Source organism: Sorex fumeus, unplaced genomic scaffold (genome assembly GCF_029834395.1).
Source record: "Sorex fumeus unplaced genomic scaffold, SorFum_2.1 ptg000013l, whole genome shotgun sequence".
Taxonomy (NCBI): Eukaryota; Metazoa; Chordata; class Mammalia; order Eulipotyphla; family Soricidae; genus Sorex; species Sorex fumeus.
This window is the reverse complement of record NW_026606070.1, coordinates 17,902,301-17,925,842: the sequence shown is the minus strand read 5'-3', so window position 1 is coordinate 17,925,842 and position 23,542 is coordinate 17,902,301. Positions and strand designations below refer to the sequence as shown.

The window sequence follows — 23,542 nt, the reverse complement described above, 5'->3', positions numbered from 1 at the left end:
AAGTTGTGGGCTTTCTGATTTTTATTTCTGATTTTTATGTTGAAATGCATTACTAGCATTGCTTAAGGGGATGGCAAAAATGTGTTGAATGGATTCTGATATTTTAATTCACCCTGAACAAGTTATTTTAATTTCTGTAGAAAATTTTGTAATAGTGGTACTTGGGGGTGGCATGGGAAAGGACACATTTTTTGTTTAGTTTAGGAATCATACTGTAAGGAATTAACTTCTGTGTCTTTTGAATGATTACCTCAGATAATTCACTTTTAGACTGTTATAAAGGCTTAATTACTGCTTACTTATTACTATTTTTTTATTTTTACATTTTTTACCTTTGTTCTGTCATTTTTTTAAAATCTACACTTTTATTTGGGTTTTCGCCAGAGGTGATTTTATTTACTTTGAAGTATTTCTGTTTCAATATTTTTTTTGTGATTATCATAAAGTATGTGCCAAGCTTTCTATGTTTGAAAGTCTTTTTATTGCTGGTATTGAGTTCTTTCATTATGCATATTTTGTTATTATGCTAATGCTTTATTGATTTCTTATATTCATTTATGCTTCTATTTTGTATTTGTTGAAATATTTCTCAATTTTTGTATTTTTTTATGCAGAAGAATTTCAATATTTATTTTAGAGCAAGTCTTTTGGTGTAAGCTCCTTTAGCTTTCAATTTTCAAAAAAAAAATTCTTGAATTTCTTCATCATATTTGAATGATAAATTCGCAGGACAGCCAAAACATTTTTTAGCTAGTAATTTTAATCTTTCAGCATGTTAATTTATGATTTCCCTCTTTAATAATTATTAATTATTGTTTATTTATTTGTAAGCAATACTAAGTATAAATGATATTCTTGGAAAAAGTTCTATCAGTGTCTGATAAAAGATATATTTATTTGTTACGTTTTCTTCCCTTTAAATCTTCAGTATTTTTTCTTTATGTAATGTCTGATTATTTAATGATGATGCAGGTTGGTGTGTAGTTGTCCTGTGACCTTGCAAAGACCTGCGAACATGGAGACACTAATGTGATATTTGGCTGATGGCTTAAAGATACGCATGCCATGAATAAGCTGGAAGATACCATCCATGCAGGTCACAGACTGCTGGTCATATGACAAAGTTTATTGGGGAGGATAATAATTATATAGAGGGGCAGAAAGGGTTGTATTATGTGTGGATCATGAGACAGGAAGAGGAAGATGAATTCTATGGTTACTTGGGTTAGATGGGATGGAGTGTTCTGAGGTGTCATGAGATTTCTATGAACTAATGCACAGATGGAACAATGAGCTTTACAGATACCACAGGTTTTGGCTCCTCTTATCTCAAACTCCTGGCCATTGGCAATTGCAAGGCCATGGAAGCACGCTAATCTCAGGGAATGCTGGTTCCCTTGGCAACATCTCACTCTTCTTCAAGGCTGGTGGTTGGAGCTTTCCCACTAGCTCAATGGACCAGGTGTGCAAGGAAGAACTCCAACATTGGTGTAGGTAATTCTGAGTGCAACTGTTTGTGTGTCCTCTCAGTTTGCTGAACATGTGTGATTAGAGCGTTCAGTTTTTGAAGTCCTCAACTATTTCTTGAATAAGGATTCTAAATGCCTTTCATTTTCTCTTTACTTTTGGGGTGCCTGTTATGCTAAATATAAAAACTTAGATTCTCTAATGGTGTCTTAAATTTCTCATGGGTTACTTTATTTTATTATTATTTACTGTATTATTTATTGTTATTATGGCATTGTGATTTAAAAAATGTTCATAATAGAGTTGTTTCAGGTATACAGATAACCAAGCTCAAATGGTTTCTTGGGAGTTCAAGATGCCGCTCTGTCTAACTTTCATTGATTTAAAGAAGACCTCTGATTCTGTTGAGACTGAAGTGGTTATTGAAGTCCTAGCCAAATAGGGCGTTCAAACTCAATACATCAGGATCCTCTGTGTGCTGTACTATGGATTCACTACCAGGATCTCACCATTCTACAAGGAAGTGATTATCCATGTGAATAGAGGGGTTCAGCAGGATGATACCATTTCACCAAAACTTCAGTGACACCCTCAAGAAGGTCGTGCGGCAACTGGAATGGAAAGAAATGGTAGCAGATATAAAAAGTTAATAGAAGCTCAGACCTGCACACATAATAGCAGTAGCAGGAGCTGAGCAAAGATTGACGAGCTCCAAGATGAGGAAGTCTTTATTTTATTCTGAATCTTAATTTCTCCCTCTTTTGAGTTATTGCTTTCTTTTTTCATATTTATTTTCAAACATTTCCCATTCATGCTTGAATCTGCTTGTTATACTTCCCATATTCGACTGAATATTCAGTGTGCTTTTCATACTTAGCATGTTAGGAATTGTTAAAATATCTTCAATCTTTTTTTTTTTAGTGGAGAAGATGTACTCTTCATTTTTTATGACTTGGATCTGCTTTTCTCTGAGAATCTGTTTGTTAATTTTTAGGTATTATGATGGCATATAGTCTTAAATTTGTGTCTTTATACTTTTGTCCCCTTTCTCTTTCATCGGATTTTCACAATGATTGCCTGCTGAATTGTTTTTATCTGGATTATTATCTTTTGTTTTCCTGAAGGTTGCGATATAGATTCAGTGTTGGAATTCTTTGTTTATATGGCTGTGCTGGAGAAGGGAAGGGCAATCAGAAGACTGAAAATTGTCATTGATCAGTGTTGCAGATGGGAGGGGAGTAATAATGGGAAAAGAAGAATCTAGATGTAGACCTCTATAGTGCTCTCCACAGCTATCCCAGACCCTATCTTTGTAAAACACCTGTATTTCATCTGTCTACTTCTAGACTGTGGACAGATCTAAACTATTGAATTTCCCGTAGAAGGTGGGTGAACCGACCCACATACAGCAAACCTAAAATTCAAGTACTCGGCATTTGGTCACAGAATTCACTCCTTTATTTATTTATTGAGGTGGAGGGGGTAGGGGCTTAGGGCAGGGGATGGATACTCTAATAATACTCAGGGGTTACTCCTAGCTCAGCATTAGGGATTACTCCTGATGAAATTTAGGGAACTACATGGCATGCCAGAGATGAAACCTGTGTCAGCAAGGCAAGTACCCTACCTGCTGTACTATCTCCTTGCCACCACCATTTTTACTTTTGACTGCGCCGGCACACCTAAAAGTCAGTTAGTTTGGGGGGATATAATACCCTCAGTCTCTACAGAGTTAGACCTGATAATTGTGGTTGCTAATGACATGTACCAGCCTGTGAATCTCTTTGCTTATCTCCACTCCGGTTTTGTGCATGTTAGTTTTCAATGTTCAAATACATGTGTGGATATTTCAGGCTAACTGGAATGAGAGCTACTGCTATAACCAAGAGCTGCAGGCCTACTGGACCTACTTTAAGCTTATTCTTGTCAGACTTCAGTATACTTTTATAAATTTTAGTTTAAAAGAAAGTCATGACTTTCATTAATTTGAATCTTACCATCATGCGTTGACAAAATCTATAGTAGTAACTTGGGACGTAAATCATTGAGAAAGTTGACTATTGCTTGCTTTACCAATTTCAGTGTATTGTGTGTCAGTTCCAGATTCAGTGTTTTAGTATTGACTCTGGACTCTATAAATATTTCTCCTTCGCAAGATGACTGACTGCTAAGCTGGAGTGATTCTGAGCAGTATTGACAAGGCCAATAATAAGTTTCTGATGATGGGAAAGAGAAAATTTTTGTTTGTTTTTGGCCACACCTGGTGCTATTCAGGGCTTACACCTGGCACTGTACTTAGAGATTACTCCTAGTGGGGTATGGAGGACCATATGGGATACTGGGGATTGAGTGTAGGTTGACCAGGTACAAGAAAAATGCCATACCTGCTGTACTATTGCTCCGGCCCCCAGATTTAGACTTCTAGTGATGAACTTAATTTAGTAGGGACACATACTGACTTTTATTAATAACCTCCAAAAATATATAATAGAATTCAATGTTACCTTAATAAAGTTTATTATTTAGTAATATTTGTGATTATTACTGAACTTTGAAATTATATACTAATAAAGAACTTTGTACATATGGTTATTTGTATGACTTTGATAAGTCTTATACAATATGTGGAAATTAATACAGAAATTTTCTAGTTGTACAATTATTTTCAGATAGAAATTATCCCTCTTTTTTCTGGGGGCGGGGAGTAGAGAGTGGGGGTTTTACCAGAAGTGCTTAAGAGTTGAGGGGCCCCTGCTAGTGAATCCTGGGCAGTGCGGCAGTAGTTCAATTCTAGGGCCTGCGGTATTTTGATAATGTAAATTATAATGTATACATAATAAAATTTGTACCTGAGATACAATATACATATACAACTGTATTAAATGTACGTGTGGCTATCACATGTATGCAAAAGATGAAATGCAAAAGAGTTTTTAAAACTTAATATACAGACACATTTAATGCGTTCATGAGACTAGAAAGAATTCGTTCCTGAATATGTAGATCCACAAACTATAGGATTCGAAATACCTTGGATTTTCTACTGGAGGTCAAGATGTTTTTCCTTCTGGCAGAACGAAGAGAAATGTCCTACCAAGATTATATAAAGGGTTGTTAGCCTTGCATTCAGTAAAGCAAATACAGGTCTTATCATTATATATTATCTAATCTACCCTCTTTTCTACCATTGCTGAGTAAAATCATTTTATGTTTAGGGTAATATTATCTTTGTAGTAATAATTTTTAATATAACATACATATATGAGCAAACAAATTTAAGCCTAAATTATTACAGAATTTTACAAAGCCATAGCATAAATTTTTATGGAATTAAACTTGCACCTGTTTATGTAAAGCTGGAAAAATAAAAGATGTACATGTAAATAATTATTGAATTTTCACTTCAGATAACACATAAAAAGCACCTTTTCTTTTTTTCTTAAATTTTTATTAGTGAAACACTAATAAAAGGTACAGTTGTTGACTTACAAATTTTTGTGCTTGGGTTTCAGTTATACAATGATCGAGTAGCCATCCCTCCACCAGGGCCCATTTTCCACCACCACGGTTATAAGAGAGGATTTTAACAGTGGGTTAGTATTTTCTAGGTGAATTGAAAAGCCAGTGTCAGGATCGTAGTTCTTTAGGGACTAAAGCAATGGGTTTAATTATCACGCTGACTTCTGTGTAAAGGGTAAGAGATATTTTAGGTAGAGTAGATGGAGAGGGGCTGCCTTATAGTGCAAAAAACATTATAAAACTAGCTGAACAGGGTGTGGCCATGGATGTGTTTGAAAACCTATGGATTCTAAGTCTGTTTTGAAGGTGGAATTGATAGTCTTCTGAGTGGGTTGAGTATATGGGAGAGGTGCAGAACCACCATCTTCAAGGACAGTTCTTTGATTTTTTATTTTCACTGAAAGCCGACAATGCTATTACTTTTATATTAACAGACCTTATATTTTAGAGCAGGCTCAAAGCAGAATTAAATGCAAGTACAGAAGGTTCCCAAATTCCTTCTGCCACTCCAAATCTGTTTCTCTTGATTTTCCTTTTTTACATTTACATTACATTTCAATTAAATTACATTTACATTTCATGTAACTGGATTTATATAATATGCTGTATCATCTCCCTCCTTTAATACAGCATACCGTTTTTGAGATCATTCATATTAGAGAATCAGCATTTTCGTTTTTTTTTCCGAGTGTTGAATAGTGTTCCATTCCACTCTATGGAAAAAATTTATTTCATTGATCAACCTCTTAAAAGTTTGAACTATTTTGAATTTTTGGCACCTAAATAATAGATCTTGCTATTAATAGATTTGCATGTAAATTTTTAGTACACTTGTATTTCCATTTCTCCAATATATATATATATCGAAGGAAAGAATTATTGGGTCATGTGTTAACTTCTTAATAATGATTTTTTAAGGCAATTTTAGGTTTACAGACAATTTGAGCAAAAGATTCTCAGACGCTCATCAACCTCACACATTTTCTCCCATTACCAACATTCTTAGCCACCGAGGAACACGTACTGTAGCACACAAACTCACATCATCACACCACAGCGTTAACACATCGTTCACGTTGGGACAGGGATATTGATCCGGGTGATGTGCATTCTCTAGATTTCCACAAATGTGATCTTATGGAGCACTTACACTGCTCTAAAAATCCTCTGTGTTCTTTCAGTTCATGCTTCCTTTATCTCTTAACCTCATCTTCCCCCAAAGTGGTCCACACTAACTCTCTTGAGAAAACAGGACTGATGACGGGGCAGTGCCAGTTGTATCCTCATGCACAATTGAGGGCATTTTTTTGAATTAAGAAGATGGATTTTTGATGGGGTGGGAGGCACTGAATGTTTTTCGTTATGAAAAGAGGCATCAGGCCAAATGAGTTTCAGAAAACTCGGCCCTTGGAGCTGAGAATCTCTCATCTTTTTTCACTCTCTTCATAGTGTTGCCTTTTCCAAAGATGATGTATTTGCAGAACATGTAGCTTTTTTCAGAGTGGGTCCTTATACTTACTAATGTGTGTTTGAGACTTTTCATGGCTTCGTCTCTCATGTTATATTTGTGTTGAGTAATATTTCATAGTGTGATAACTATACCTAAAGCTCCTCTTAGATTTTCTCCTATGTTATCTTCTAAAAGTTTTATCATTTTGCATTTAACATTTTGGTCTGTTGCTCATTTTGAGTTAATTTTGATGAAGAGCATAAGATCTGCATCTAAACTCTTTTTTCTTTTCTGTATGTGGGAACAGCACAGCGGGTAGGCATTTGCATTGCACGGGGCCAACTTGGCTGACCTGAGTTCGATTCCTCCACCCCTCTCAGAGAGCCCAGCAAGCCACCGAGAGTATCTTGCTCGCCCGGCAAAGCTACCCGTGATGCATTTGATAAGGCAAACACAGTAACAACAAGTCTCACAATGGAGACGTTACTGGGCCCGCTTGAGCAAATCGTTGAACAACTGGGGGGACAGTGCTACAATACTATAGTTATGAAATAAAAGATACTAACTTAAGAGTAGACTTAACAAATGAAACAACTGAGTCAGAGTAGGGAAATTTCAAAATAACTGAGCCAGAAGGTAAAAATGATGATGCAAACCTAAGTACATCATAAAACATTCATGTCTGATGTCAATAGCTTGATTGCATATCTGAGTCCTAGATCTGGAGCTTAATCCCTAGTGCAGCAATATTTATGTGTGTGTTTGTGTATGTACGTATACATATATATGAAGACGAAAGCACAAAATCCTAACTTAATTACTGAAATTCTAGAAGGATGCAAATAAGGAGAAGAGGACAGATAATAACTATAAAATAAGCAGTAACAGAGGCTGGAGAGTACAGGGATTAGATGTTGCCTTGTAAATCAGGGGTTGACACCTGCCTTGCATATAGCAGATCCTGGTTCCATTCTTAGCATTGCACAATGTCTGACAAATAGCACCAGCAATGACCCCAAAAGAACAAGGCATAATCGCTGAGTACTGCTGAGTGTGCCTCAACATCTTCTCACCCCTTCCAAAAATTTAAAAAGTGACTGAGAACTTCATAGTTAGAGGGAGTAATAAAAGAATACTTATTTGTAAAATTCGTAAAGTCACCCTTTATTTTAATCAACAATGATAAATAAAACTCAAAAATAACTGAATCTTAAATTAGAAAAGAAGAATGTAACCTAAATTTCCTCATAAGACAATCAGTGGATTTCTGAGCAAATGTTTACTGAACTGTACAAAGGAAGAAAGAAATGTTTAGTTAACTGAAATGCTTTACTTAGCAAAGGGATTGTTACAAATGGGAAGAGAAATATAAATATATTTCCTGGAAAAAATATAAATTTTTTCCAGGAAAGCAAGATAAAAATTAACTATATCTGCTTTAGAAGAAAAATGAAAAGTTATGAAATGTGAAAGAAAAAGTAGTAAAATGAAATATATGCAACATGCTGTCCAAGAAAAATAAGCACTGAAAATCAGAAAACACTAACAGTGCAATTTATCATTGTATGACTGAAACTCAAACCGGAAAGCTTTGTAACTGCATCTCACGGTGATTAAAAATAATAAGAAAAAATTAACATTATGTATTTAAAAAAGTAATGTGGAGTTCATGCCCACATTAGTCAGCTTAATCAATGGCTGAATAAATAGCAGTACACCAACATTAAAATTTTTTTAAAAAGTAGGCAGTAAAATGGTGAACCCATAATGCCATCAAATTTAAGTTGTTCTCAGTATAAAACCAGCAGGTATGTTAATAAAAAGTTTTATATTAATCTCATGATAATCTCATAATCACAATGCAAAAACATATTAGATTTAGAAAATCTCAAAACCAGAGAATCAGAGCAAATCATCATTAAAAAATAAGCTTCTATAAGATAAGGTAATAGAACAGAATACAAGGAACTAAAAAGTATCAGACATACGTGAGAAGATGGCATTAGACTTCACATCAAAATGACTTTGAATGAAAATTAATTAAATATCTGATTAAAAATCATACAAAAGAGTCTCTGTAGCTGAAGGCGAGTTTAAATTCTTGTATTAGCTAAACATTGCCTAAAAAAACTTTAAAATATAAAGGTATACTAATCAACAGAAGGAGGAATAGGAGGTGCCAGAGCAATAGTATGGTGGGGTGGGCATTTACCTTGCAAGCGTTCAAGCTGGGTTTGATCTCTGGCATCTCATATGGTCCACAGAGCATCGCCAGGAGTGACTCCTGAGAACCAGGAGTTAAACCTGAGCATCGCCAGATAGCCTGGCTTGTTCTTTTGCACAAAAGTAGGCGATCTTGGGCTTTCTGTTTCACAAGCGCCATTAAACTTCTTTGAAGGTTTCTTTTCTTTTCTTTTCTTTTCTTTTCTTTTCTTTTCTTTTCTTTTCTTTTTTAAAATCACTCTGGCTTACATCTCCATCTGTCTCTTTTTATTACCTGCTGTAACTTCTCCAATGAGCCTTTAATCCCTTAAAGTTTGTAGAAGGGGATGCCACGGAATTCCCTGTCAAGGGAGACCTAAAAGTTGCAGGAGTATATGTCACTCCATACCTGGGCAAGGGTCCTAAAAGTTGTCAGATCATCCTTCAGAGAACTTTGCACTGCACCCTGGGCAACCCTGGGATCGCATCAGGAAACAAATATAAACAAATGGGACTACCTTAAACTGAGAATTTTTCTGCTGTTCTTAAATGGGCTGAGACCAGAGCCTGTCAGCTGACCTCAGTAACATCTCAGTTCCCTCCAGGACTGAGAGAAGATAGAGGGAAAGGACTCAGCCTGTGAAATGGATTTATGCTATAGTCCCCCAGAATCTTCAAGTATTTTCGCTAGTGGGTTTTCCTTGTGTCCTCTCCACTTTTGTTGGTAACACAGGAGACATAGAGGGAGAAGGAGCCTCCTCACGGAGACTACGCATTCACAAAGGTTAAATAGTACTGTAAACAGAATGAATGATTTTTTCCCAGAAGATGTAGCTGCTGACCCACTCCTGCCACCAGAAACAGCGGGGAAATGTAGCTCTGATATGAGATTTAAGTGAGCCTTGCCCCTTGCAGGAAAGGGAAGTCAGCCCTAGACTTCACACTCGCCTTTCTCTCACAGAAAAGAATTTCAGGGATAGATGAGCACTGAAGTTAAAATAGATTTTATTTTTATTTTTTTATTTTGAAGTCTTGAGGGAACAAGGGCGGGGGGAAGAAAGAGAGAGAGAGAGAGAGAGAGAGAGAGAGAGAGAGAGAGAGAGAGAGAACAAGGGCGTCTCAGGGGTAGAGAGAGAACTTCAGTACATACCTTAGCATTAGATATAGAAGTATTTATTTGCTTATAGCAATAATGAAAAAGAATTCTAAAAAGTTTTTAAAATAGAATTATATACCTCAATACATATAACACATAAAATATGTTATACTTTCGTTTATTTTTCTCCATGAAATGACATTTAAAACTCTAATTGATTGTCAATAATTGATAAACAAATTGTAAAATAATTAATTCTGAAAACTATTTTTTATCACAGGTGAAATGGATCCAGGCCCTTCACCTTCTTTCTGGAATAAACCAGAAGGGTCCTGTCTGTGAGAGAGAGCAGCTTGGGGCCTCAGATGCAATTACTGCCTCTTTTCCTTCTTCCCTGCTTTAGAAGACAGCCGGCAGCAGCACAGGCAGCATTTGGTGATGAGCCACAGGGCAGCTGCCACACAGGCCAGCAGGAAGCCGATCACGTCCAGAGAGTGGTACTGGAGCAGGGAGAGGCGGTGGGAGGCGGGCCGCAGGTGTTTGGCTCCTTTGTGGCGCATGACGAACTCGATCCAGAAGACGGCCCTGTCCAGAGGCTTCACTGGCTGATCTCGTTGAGATACTGTACAAAAAAGTATGTCTCGAAGTCATGAAATTTACATACAAGTGGTACTACATGGAAAGTATCATGTTAAGCGAAATGAGTCAGAAAGAAAGGAATAGACATAGAAAGATTGCATTCATCTGGGGAACATAAAGTAACAAAATAGGAGACTAACACGAAAGAACGGCCGAGATTAGTACCAGGAATTTTACTCCATGGCTTGGAGCCCAGCCACACATGCTAGGGGAAAAGGGAGCTCAGATAGAGAAGGGAACACCAAATAAAGGGTGTTGGGAGGATCCTTCTGGGATGGGAGAAGTATGCTGAAAGTAGACTATAGACCAAACATGATTGTCACCCATTGCCTCTTTTGCAAACCAAAACACCCAATAAGAGAGACAGAAAAAAAGGGAAATGCCCTGCCACAGAGGCAGGGTGGGATGGGAGGGGTTTGAGGGTGGGATGGATACTGGGATACATGGTGGTGGGAAATGGGCACTGGTGGAGGGATGGGTATTTGATCATTGTATAAATGAAACACAAGCACAAAAATTTGTAAGTCTACAACTGTACTTCATGATGTCTCACTAATATAAATAAAAATAAAAATAAAAAATTATGTCTCATCAATTACATATAAGTGTATTTTAAGATTCCACTGTGACATTTTTGGAATTTTTATATAATTTATTCTTGAAAGATTTAATGAAAAACATGGTTATTTAAATATACAATAACATTGTTGTTCTTTTTATATCACCAACCTTCTTTTTTTTAAAATCCTAGTCCTTGTTTTCTTAACATTTTAAATTAATTAAATTTTATTCCAGATAATAAGTTTTTTAAGTATTTCTCTATTGAATTAATAGCATTAGAGAATAGAAATACATTTTAAATTGATGGATACTGAGTTAAAAATTATAAGTTCACCACATTATATTCCTTTAAGGTACAAAAAGCCTCTAGCCTTTATGTCATCCTACATAAAGCCACATCTGCATTTAAGGATACAGTAAAAAAATAATAATTATTAACTTGCTCACAATGGAAAAATTCTTTGAAATGATCATATACTGGACTCTGTAATTATTTCATTGTATAGATTGAAGTTTTGATACTCACTATGAAGAACAAACACTGGATTAGAAGTTTGTGAAAATTTGGAATATATATTTTTCTGAGAAGAGTATATGATGCCTCAATCAAATGAAAAGATATTTAGTAATATTTAGTAATGTCTAGTAAATGGTGTATAAAACGTTTAAGTCAATACTACAACTGGAAAGCAATTTATGCCTACTTGGATTATGCTAATATAAGATACCTAGGAAGAAACACTTTGGCTTCAGTGTGGAGAAATCTCAAACTAACATTTAGAATGTCAGAAAAACTCTGGATTTCAGATTGACTTTTTGTTATAAATGTTACCATATATCCAAGAAAAACTACTTTCAGAAATATACCCAGAGAAATGAAAACACTTGTTGAACAACAAAAAAATGCACAAAAATGTTCATAAAAGTCATAGTGGAAGAAAACAAAAGCTCGTGTATGATTAATGGGTATGTGGTATGATATAGCCAAGCCAAAGACTATTTTTTCAGCAGTACAAAATTATCACGTGAATGAAGCAATAAAGTATATTATGTTAAGTGAAGAAAGCTAGAGGTATATGACTATATATTTGACATGATTTCATTTGTATGAAATGTTCTCATTTGAGTAATTGATAAACATAGAATATAGATTGATGCTTGATTAGGGTGGGAGAGTGCTTAGTGTCCTACAGTGTGTGTAAGAGTTTTGTGTGTGTTTATTTTGTTCATTTTTTCAGACATAGCCAGCAGTGCTCAGGGCTTTCTCCTGGCTCTAAGCTTGGGAATTGCTCTTGACAATGCCCAGGGAACCATATATGGGATTCTGGAGATTGGAACAAAGTTGGCTGTGTGAAGACAAGACCCCTACTCACCATGGTACCTCTCCGGCCCCAAGTCTGTGAGAGTTTTACTATTTTACCACATTTTACTTTTATAAGGGTTTCAAAACTCTTTAACACTGCAGTTTTTAAAAATATATACTTTAGTTGAATGTTATATATTAACTATCTGTATTAGGTAAGCACTTATATAATCAAACTGTTAGATGTTATTTATTGAGTTTGACTATATATACATTTCAGAATTTGGATCTGACTACAAGTAGTTATTCAAATTTAAGTTCTTCATTCTCCACTTCTGTGAGATCTATGGCATATAGAATAAGGAATATTCTTCAATTTCTTATAAATCTTTCCATGACTTAAACTGAAAGCTTTAACAGTAATCTGTTACATTATAAATTTATGGGCAAAAGAACTATTAAAAAAGTTTAAAAATATCAGTTAGATGGTTTTAATCATCTTATTCATTGCACATCTAGTCTTCTAAATGGTATAAAATATACATTAACGGAAGTCCCTATGCATAGATAATATTTGTTAAAATATTGTGATACTCACAAAGGATCATTGATGACTTTCTTCAATGCATTGAGCAAATCTAAACTTGACATTGTTTCAAGGTCCAGCCTGATAGCTGCTCCCTTGTTCTGCATATGAGCGATGTTATCGGGCTGATCCCAAAACAAAGGAATGACCACCATAGGGACCCCGTGGTAAATTGCCTCATAGATTCCATTGGTCCCACCATGAGTGATAAAAGCCTTGGTTTTGGGGTGACCTAAAATGGAGTGAATTTTAGGAAATAGCAAACTATTGTTTTACTAAATTGAAATAGCAAATCAAGGAACTCATATAATCATTGTATTCTCGAAAACATCGTCTATTAAAAACAAATGTTTTTTGGATCTCAGAACCAGTATCCTTTTGTTCTTCTAGAGAAATAGGCAAAGAGCACTGAACATTTTGAGTTGGAAATGAGACAAATTTTCCTGATGAACAAATTTAGAGAAAATATTTTCTGTAACTGAAATAACCTAGAAATGATGAATACAGGAGAGTAAATTTAACTTCAAGGTAATAAAACAATTGAATGAATGATGAGGTGAAGTTCATGGTGAAGTTAATGTAGTCATGTCATCGAGATTTTCAGAAATGGACTATGGAGACTTCTACATTGTGATATTACATTGTATTCAATAGCAATTTCACAATAAGCAGTTCATTTTTGCACCACCAAATTGTCCATTGGTACCATTACATCTTGTGATTTTGAAACGCAAATTATGTGATTTTGTGAGTACTATCACGCTCCACCGTATACTGGGAAAACTAAATATGTTAACTAAATTTTATTGATTGAATTTTGTTGCTGTGTTTGGTTATTTTCATTTCTTGTGAATGGATGTCACTCGAATAGGATTTATCTTCCTTTCAGTGTGTGTGTTCCAGAATCTTACCAAGAAGGTCATTCTGGGGGATCCATTTGTACAACCGAGTATTTGCCCCTAAAGTATCAGGCTTCTTGCCATCAAACCTCCAGAGAACGTATAAGAAAAACTGTCAATCTACTAGTTAAACTTTAAATGTTTAATATGCATGTTTCAATGCTAAGAACACAAAAGATAGTTTAGTTACCTTTAGAATTATACTATAGAAGGTACTTCAATAGGCAAAGAGGTATTTTGAGTAAATACCGCTAGAATACTACTATAATAGGAATACATGCACAGTGCTTATTTTATATTCAATGAAGTATAAATATAAGGTTTTGCTTTGATAAATGAAGTGATTTTATTAAAGTAATCAATTAAAACATTTATAAAATTTCTGACTTTGAACTACACAGGGCTGGAGCACAGCGGGTAGGGCGTCTGCCTTGCATGATAGCACAGCGGGTAGGGCGTCTGCCTTGCATGCAGCCAACATGGCCGACCCGAGTTCAATTCCTCCGCCCCTCTCGGAGAACCCGGCAAGCTACCGAGAGTATTCGATATGCCAGACACAGTAACAACAAAGTCTCCAATAGAGACGTTACTGGGCCCTCTCGAGCAAATCGATGATCAACGGGAGGGACTTTACTTTTAGGGCTGGAGCGATAGCACAGCGGTAGGGCATTTGCCTTGCACGCAGCCAACATAGCCGACCTGAGTTCGATTCCTCCGCCCCTCCCGGAGAGCCCGGCAAGCCACTGAGAGTATCTCGCCCGCACGGCAGAGCCTGGCAAGCTCCCCGTGACGTATTCCATATGCCAAACACAGTAACAACAAAGTCTCCAATGGAGACGTTACTGGGCCTGCTCGAGCAAATCGATGATCAATGGGAGGGCCTTTACCTTTACCTTTACCTTGAACTACACACTGAAAAGCAAATTGAATAGTTTCATTTCAAAATTATAGAGGAGGAGTTTTATGTTACCATACATGCACATATTATATGAGGCCATTTTGCTTTATAGATTTCTGACTAAAGTTGCTGTTCAATTATTTTCTGATAACATTTCCAGTGTTTACTCATATTTCTTGGACAGTCTGGCAAGCTACCGAGAGTGTCCTGCCCGCACGTGCAGAGCCTGGCAAGCTCCCCGTGGCATATTCGATATGCCAAATAAAGTAACGACAATAGGTCTCATTCTCCAGACCCTGAAAGAGCCTCCAATTGTTGGGAAAAGAGGAGTAAGAAGAGGCTGCTAAAATCTCAGGGCTCGGAGAAATGGAGACATTACTGGTGCCCCTCAAGTTGTTTGATGATCAACGGGATGACAGTGATACAGTGATACAGTGATTTCTCATATTTATAAACTCTGCAGGAATAACAATTCTACAGAACAAATGACAGGGTAGAATTTGGTATTTATGTACCTGCACGGATAACTAGTATAATAATGATTACATTGTTTTCCTTAAGTGTATTTTATTCTCTCTCAATGTGACTGCAGTGTTTTGGTCTTCAGCAGTACCCTTGGTTTTACTTTAACAACTAACATGTAAATTTTGTATTGAATTACTCAGATAAAGCAGACTTTATCATTTATATTTAGAGTGTTATGTATGTGATCTCTAATTCCAATTCTAGGCCATACAAATTTATAAAACTTTTGTAAAGTAGAAATTTGTAAAGAATTAAAAACGTAACAGATATATCAGTAGGACTTTCTGTGTATGCTAACCTTTTTTGGAATCTGGGCGAGGGCTGATGCAATCACATTGGCTCTCTCTTCAGGCATGTTACTGACCATTGACCCCAGAGTAAACACCACAATACCATTTTCTCCAGACTTCTGAACAAACTCTTCCATTTCCTAGGAAGAAAGAATTTTTTACTTCATGGGAAGCAGGACAATGCCATATGTTATTGGCCAGAGTTGTGGCTCAGAGGTAGAGCGTAAGAAGGCTTGCACGTGTGAGACTCTATTCAAACCTGCCACACACACAACGATCTCTAAAGGTGTTCTACAGGAAAGTACATGCATAAACCATTTAACCTTTTTATTGTATAAAAAAGATATTTAAAAATTATTTCTAATCACAAATATATCATTTGTATTGTAGTCATTACTTTTTTCTGATTGATTTAACTTGTTTACAATAAGATATTTAAAAATTATTTCTAATTACAAACATATAATTCGTATTGTAGTCATTACTTTTTTTCTGATTGATTTAACTTATTTACAATATTGCATTTATGCTTTTAGGCATGCAAGGTTGCAGCCCTTCCTCTTCTGTCAAAGTGCCTGAGACCTTATACCATGTCCCCAGTGTCACTTCAGGTTGTCCCTCCATCCTCTTTCACCAGCTTCTCAGTTACCACATGAGAAGCTTACTCATATTTACAATTTTCAAGGGTTGTCATCACAGTTTTTCTTGAAGCTGAGTATCGTGAATATAGCAGCTATAATGTAAGCATGCACATATATTTTTAATGAAAGAGCTTGCGCTCTTAGGTACGGGAGCAGGAATAAAATCATTGAGTGAAAGAGAGGTAACGTTTCACCTTGGGAGGGCATGTTCTCTCAAGTCGTTCTGAGGAGACCAGGAGCTCTTCTGAATGATTTTTGGTCAGTGTGGCCAACGGTTCAATGCAATGACATTTGAAAGTGCTCTGCAGTGTGAAGAGTGACATGAACCTCCCCAGTTATGCTCCTAAAGACTCCAGAGAATCAGCAGGAGATGCCCAGGATCCTCCAGGGCTTCCTTCAGAGATGTTTCAGAATTATGTGTTGTCTGTGATTAAGCCAGGGTCCAGGCACTTGAACCATTTACCTTTGCCTCTGTGCTGCATCTCCTGACCCTTATGTTTTAATTTTTAAATGAATGTATACTATTTTCATTGAGCACAAACCACATAACTTTTCTGGCTACAGAGAAGTCTCTGAATATATTCAGTCTAGTGGTGTTAGCTATCTTCCACTTAATTGTGCAAATAATACATAGAATATTCTTTTCTTTTATTTTTTAAATGCCTTAAATTTATTCTCAAATATACAAATTCAACATAAAAAAGAAATTTTTCCTCAATAACATATATTAATAGCCACAAAAATGATAACTCAGTTGTCAATTTACCATTAACATAAAATGGCTATGAACCAGAACTATGGAGTTTACTTGTTATGTCCGTTATTTTGGTTCTTTTTCGACACCTTGGCAAATGAGACAATGTCCCTGATTCTTGATCGTCTACGGATGTCAGAACTCTGGATTCTTTCTCTCACTTGAGTGAAACGTGATATTCCAAGCATAGCTCTTTCTATTCTTTTTTGGGAGACCTGAATAGCATTCTCATCTTGTTTGCATAGGGTCCAGGTCTCTGAGGCATATGTTAATGCAGGAAGAACAGTGGAATCAAAGAGATATGCCCGGAGCCGGAGGTTCTTCGTCCTCTTAGCTATTTCTTCGACGTTCTTGAAGGCGTTCCAAGCCGCTCTCTTCCTCCTGCGCAGCTCGGGTGCCAGGTCATTTGTCATGTTGACCTCTCGACCTAGGTACACATAGCTGTTGCATTCGGAGATGGTCGTTCCATTGAGAGCAAATGGGGCATCAGGAACAAGGCTGTTTCTCATAAACATTGTCTTCGTAAGATTCAGCTGTAGTCCTACCTTTCCACACTCACGGTCAAAGTCGGCAAGCATTTGTGCCGCTTGGTTGATGTTTGGTGTTATTAAAACAATGTCATCAGCAAAGCGGAGGTGGTGTAGTTGCTGACCATCTATCTTCACTCCCATTCCTTCCCATTCTAGTCGTCGCATGGTGTTCTCGAGGGTGGCACTGAAGAGTTTCGGTGAAATGGTATCACCCTGCCGCACCCCTCTCTTGACATCAACGATCACTTCTTTGTAGAATGGTGAGATCCTGGTAGTGAATCCGCAATACAGCTCACGGAGGATCCTGATGTATTAGGCTTGAATGCCCTGATTGGCTAGGGCTTCAATGACCGCTTCCGTCTCAACAGAATCAAAGGCCTTCTTTAAATCAATGAACGTTAAACAGAGCGACATCTTGAACTCCCAAGAAACCTCAATGAGCTTGGTTATCGTGTGGATATGGTTGATGCTGCTGAATCCTCTGCGGAACCCAGCTTGCTCACATGGTTGTCCTTCATCTAGTGTTCTGCCAATCCTATTTAGGATGACTCAAGTGAACAACTTGTAGATGACAGACAATCGACACTACTCCCACTACCCAACCGTCGCCACACTCCCGGACGCTTTCCGAACCCGCGTGGCAGCTCCGGCCGAGACTCATGCACGACTGAAGACCCACAGAACAAGATAAGCGGAACTCTCTGAGACCTTGGACTCCAGGCTCAGTGGACCCAGGGACAGAGCTTCTCTGCTTTCTCCCACCAACCACAGGATTGACCATATCCACACAATAACCAAGCTCAGTGAGTTTTCTCGGTGTTCAAGATGCTGCTCTGTCTAGCGTTCATTGATTTAAAGAAGGCCTTTGAATCTTTTGAGACTGAAGCAGTCATCAAGCCCTAGCCAAACATGGCATTCAAAATCAATACATCAGGATCCTCCATGAGCTGTATTACGGATTCACTACCAGGATCTCACCATTCTACAAGGAAGTGATCATTGACGTAAAGAGAAGGGTTTGGCAGGGTGTAACTCTTCAGTGCAACTCTCGAGAATATCATGTGATAACAAGATGGGAAGAAATGGGAGTGAAGATAGACAGTAGGCAACTATACCACCTTCACTTTGCTGATAACATCATTGTATAATGATGTTCTAATAACAACAAATATTAGCAAGGTGCACAACTGCTGGCCAACTTTGACAATGAGTGTGGAAAGGTCAGTCTGCAGCTGAATCTCACAAAGACAATGTTCATGAAAAAATGAACTGATGTTCCATTTGCTCTCAAAAGAACAAACATCTCTGAATGCAGCAGCTATGTGTACCTAGTTCGCGAATTCAACAAGATGAATGATCTGGCACATGAGTTTAGCAGGAGAAAGAGCAGCATGGAATGCCTTCAAGAGTGTCGAAGAAATAGCTAAGAGGACGAAAATCCTCTGGTTCTGGGCACATCTCTTCGACTCCACTGTTCTTCCTGCATTACCATACAACTCAGAATCCTGGGTCCTATGAAAACAGGATGAGAACTCTATTCAGGTTCTCCCAAAGAGCAATTGTAAGAGCTATGCTTGGAGTATTACATTTCACTCAAGTGAGAGAAGGAGTCTAGAGTTCCGACCTTTGTTGACGATTGAGAATAATGGATGCTGCTTCATTTGCCAAGGCATTGAAAATCAGATGGGCTAGACACATAATGCAATTTGGAGATGACTGCTGGACTAGAGCCATTATCGACTGGATTCCATGAGACGACAAAAGATCGAGTGACCGCCCATGTACGACATGGTCAAACTTCTTCGTCAAGACCCTGAACTCTTGGTTTGAGGTTCTTTGTGTTCCTGGACCGAGTAGATGGTATTGGGCTACACTAGCATGCAACAGGATGAATGGAGACATTACTGGTGCCTGATTGAGTAACTCGATAAGTAATGAGATGTCAAGTGATCAAGTGATTAAACCCCCCTCAAACTGCTAAATTGGAAACACAGTTTCAGGAAGCTCCCATGACATCTCTAAGCATAGGAATTGTGTGACCTCAACTAGACTGGCTCTCAGAACTTAAATTTTGACGCATTGGTGTGTGCTAACTCTGCTTCTTATCCTTGAGACACACACTGTTCTTGAGTGCAGCTTTAGAGCAGATGGGAATGAATCCTCAGGTTGCTCTTAAACATACCCTGCAGGGTCTGCTACTCACCATTCTGGTCTCTGCAACTATGGCCACCTACTGGCTGCTGGTAAATTTCAGCCTGAAAAGCCTTCTCATGTTTGTCTAACCATGTATATGGACACCTGTATGTGTGTTTTGGTTATTTAAAATTTTTATTTTTTTTGTTATAAAGTACTTCACTATATTTGATATCATTTAATATTAAAACAACAATCCCACCACTATTATACCTTCCCACTGTATAAGCTAAACTGACCCTGTAACAGGCAGCAAAATGAGAAAAATCAGGTGGACCTCAGGTTCAGTTCCAGGAACTGAAACAGACATAGTTTCCCAGTAATGAAACAATGTGTAACTAGCCAACCTGAAAGCACCCCAAGGAAAGTTCCTGGGCCCAGTAGGTGGGCTCATCAATCCCTATGCTCCCAGTCAAAATGCCCCAGAGATCCTCTTTTGTGAAAAGTAAAGAATGAGTAGCCTATGTAACAATAAAGTATCGCTGTCACTGGGAACTATTGTTTAACTCTTCCCTTACCACTATTGCCACAGTGCTTAACTTTGAAACCTACATAAGCTGCTGCTACTTGGAGTCAGGGTCTTTGTCAAGACTCCCCTGTGTTGAGTGAGACTTGGACCCTAGTTCTACCTAGTAATAAAATTCCTTTGCTTATGCATTATTATTTGCCAACTTAGTCTCTTTACAAAAAAAAGGCCCTCCTGTTGATCATCGATTTGCTCGAGCGGGCCCAGTAACGTCTCCTTTGGAGACTTGGTTGTTACTGTGCCTGGCATATCGAATACTCTCGGTAGCTTGCCGGGCTCTCCGAGAGGGGCGGAGGAATCGAACTCGGGTCGGCCATGTTGGCTGCGTGCAAGTCAGATGCCCTACCCGCTGTGCTATAGCTCCAGCCTCTTTACAAAATGGGATTTGAAATTCAGACCCCATAACACCACCTGTGTATGTTTATGACAGTGAATTCTTGGTCATTTTCTTGACCGATGTAGTGTCTTGTTTGTAATTAGCCAGTCAGACTTGGTTTTGTATGTTTGGACTGGGCTTTTGAACCAATCCCAACCCCAACCAGTGTTGATCAGAGGCTTCATTCAGAGATTTATGTTGGCTCTTTATTCAGAGCTCACTCCAGACAATTCTCAGGGTTCCATAATCAAATGTGGTGCAGTGAGTTTGAAACTTAACAAACAACTTATGCCTGTCCTTGCTATCTGCTCCCCCAGTGTTTTGTTTTTGTGCCTGAATGCATGCATCACTGAGAGACCCTTTTATCTCTAAGGTCAAATGTATACCACCTCTAGGTTCACAAGGAGTTAAGCTACCAAATCAATGATGCATGTGTCAGGTAATTAGAAGAGAGAAACCTTCACACAATATTTCACTCAAATCATCAGGAATATGCTTTAAGACTAAAGAATATTATATATATGTATATATATACTATTTTAAAGAAAATAGAATCTTGAATACAATCTCAGTTTTATGTTGCTGCCAATACGATATAGACCATATCTTAAAATAGTTAAAGTAATTTTGTAATGGATACTGATTTTACATTATCTTCGAAAGGATTTACTTTAGGACTGGAATGACAGTGCTGTGGGTAGGGCATTTGCCTTGCATGTGGCTGACCCAGGTTAGATCCCCAGTAGCCTATATGGTCCCCTGAGCACCACCAGGGGTAATTCTTGAGTAAAGAGCTGAAGGAACTCTTTAGCATCACTGGTCTGGCCCCATAAGCTAAGAAATAAAAGAAATGATTTCACTTTAGACCATTTAGATTTTTTCTTTCCATCATGAATTATCTCATACTTTGTGTTCACACAAAGCACAGCGGTAGGGCGTTTGCCTTGCACGCAGCCAACGTGGCCGACCCGAGTTCGATTCCTCTGCCCGTCTCGGAGAGCCCGGCAAGCTACCGAGAATATCTTGCCCGCACGGCAGAGCCTGGCAAGCTCCCTGTGACGTATTCCATATGCCAAACACAGTAACAACAAAGTCTCCAATGGAGACATTACTGGACCCGCTCGAGCAAATCAACGAACAATGGGAGGGCCTTTTTATTTTTTGTGTTCACAGGGCTGGAGCAATAGCACAGCGGCAGGGCATTTACCTTGCATGCAGCCAATATGGCCGACCCAAGTACGATTCCTCCGCCCCTCTCAGAGAGCCCGGCAAGCTACCGAGAGTATCTTGTCTGCAGGGCAGAGCCTGGCAAGCTCCCCGTGACGCGTTGGATATGCCAGACACAGTAACAACAAAGTCTCCAATGGAGACGTTACTTGGGCCCGCTCAAGCAAATCGATGATCAACGGGAGGACCTTTACCTTTACCTTTACCTTGTGTTCACAAAGTTATCTTCTTGCCATTGTTACATGGTGGGAGTTTTTGAACATAGAGACATCATTAGACTTCTATATTATAGCACAATGAACAGTCTTCCCATATATTCATATATATGTATATATATATTGTGTTCTTTACCCCATGTATACTTTTGTATTCTATATAATGCTAAAAGTCATGTTCTAGAAACATTTTTTTATGATTTACTACAGAATTGGTGCGTGACTGAAAATAGTTACTCAATTGGTTACAATAATGTCAACTTCAGTCTTTTTAATACTAAAGAGACAAGCAAAGTTTGCATTGAAATAATTTAAGAATTTTTTAAAAAATAAATTCTCCTATTAGCTTGATTTCTAAATATGAAATTCAAAGTAAACAGGACCTGGCGTACCTTAGGCAGGGGCTTGGCAGGTTTGCAGTGTAGGCCTCCAACAAACTCAAAATTTGGTAAGATTGGATGAGGAAACTGAAAATCCCAGTATGTTCTAATGAGCCAGATATCAGCTTTCCCAATTAGTTCATAAATATTAGTGGATCTTCCTAATGGGTAACAAAAAAAAATCAAAGTAAATCATAAAAGTTTAGGTCATGTAAATAAGGAATGTGATTATCCCAAGAAATTTTCTGACAAGATCTTTACACAATGGAGTCAAAGGTGCAATATAACCTCTGGTTTGATAATGCAAATTATCTATTTTATCTCATGTTATCTACCATAAAATGTATACTTGTGATGCAACTCTAAACGAAGTATATAATTTACATGTTCTAAGCATGTATTTTACACTTCTTTATATAGAGTACAATAGAAAAATATTTTAAAAACTCTCAATAAATCTCCTTTTAAAAGTGTTTATGAATCGGGACCAGAGAGACATAGCAGGTAAGGCACTTGTCTTGAGCACAGACAATCAATTCTGTCCCTGCAATTCCATATATTTCAACCCCTTGAAAATCTCATGGAGTAATCCCTGAACTCAGGCTCCTGAATAAACACTAGGCACTGATGGGCATGAACTCAAATCCAAGAAATAAAATATGCTGCTCATGGGACTTGAAAGAGAATGCCCTGCAATTGTGAGCTAACAAAGAGCAGGATTTAATGGGTCATGCACTCTTTAGGAGTTGATGATCTTTTCCTACTCGAGAAATTGAGATTCCTCTAAATTATATGGGGTGTTTTTAACCCTGATTCAGGAAAAAGTCTGTGGTTTTATCCAAGAATGCACTCTTCACTTTCTTTTCCTTTAGTTTCAAAATAAAATAATATTATTGTTGGAATGAGTTTTCAATTTTGCTGAAGTCTATATATCTCTACTCAATATCCTAAAGAGTATGAAGTGTCTATATTAAAAAGCCTAATGCAAACAAATAGATAACAATGGACATTTTAGTACTTTGGATATTTTAGTTAGTTATTAAATTTATTTTGCATGTTCATCTAGAAATATCTATATTAACTATAGGTCATAGTAGTCTAAAATTTATCTTAAGCTCTAAGTCTTTCTATAACATTTGTGAGAAGGATAGACATTTTATGCCATCTAATTAGTTTATAAAATCTAAATTTGTATGCACTTACAGTGATAAAAGTCATTTTCCCGGGTCTTATGATATTTAACACATCTTATTATCAAGAGAAAC

At 37.5% G+C, this 23,542-nt stretch overlaps 1 pseudogene; it reads right to left on the bottom strand.

Moving 5' to 3' along the window:
* Window positions 1–23,542, bottom strand: part of LOC130020655 (UDP-glucuronosyltransferase 2B31-like) — a 43,171-nt pseudogene that overhangs the window by 18,897 nt on the left and 732 nt on the right.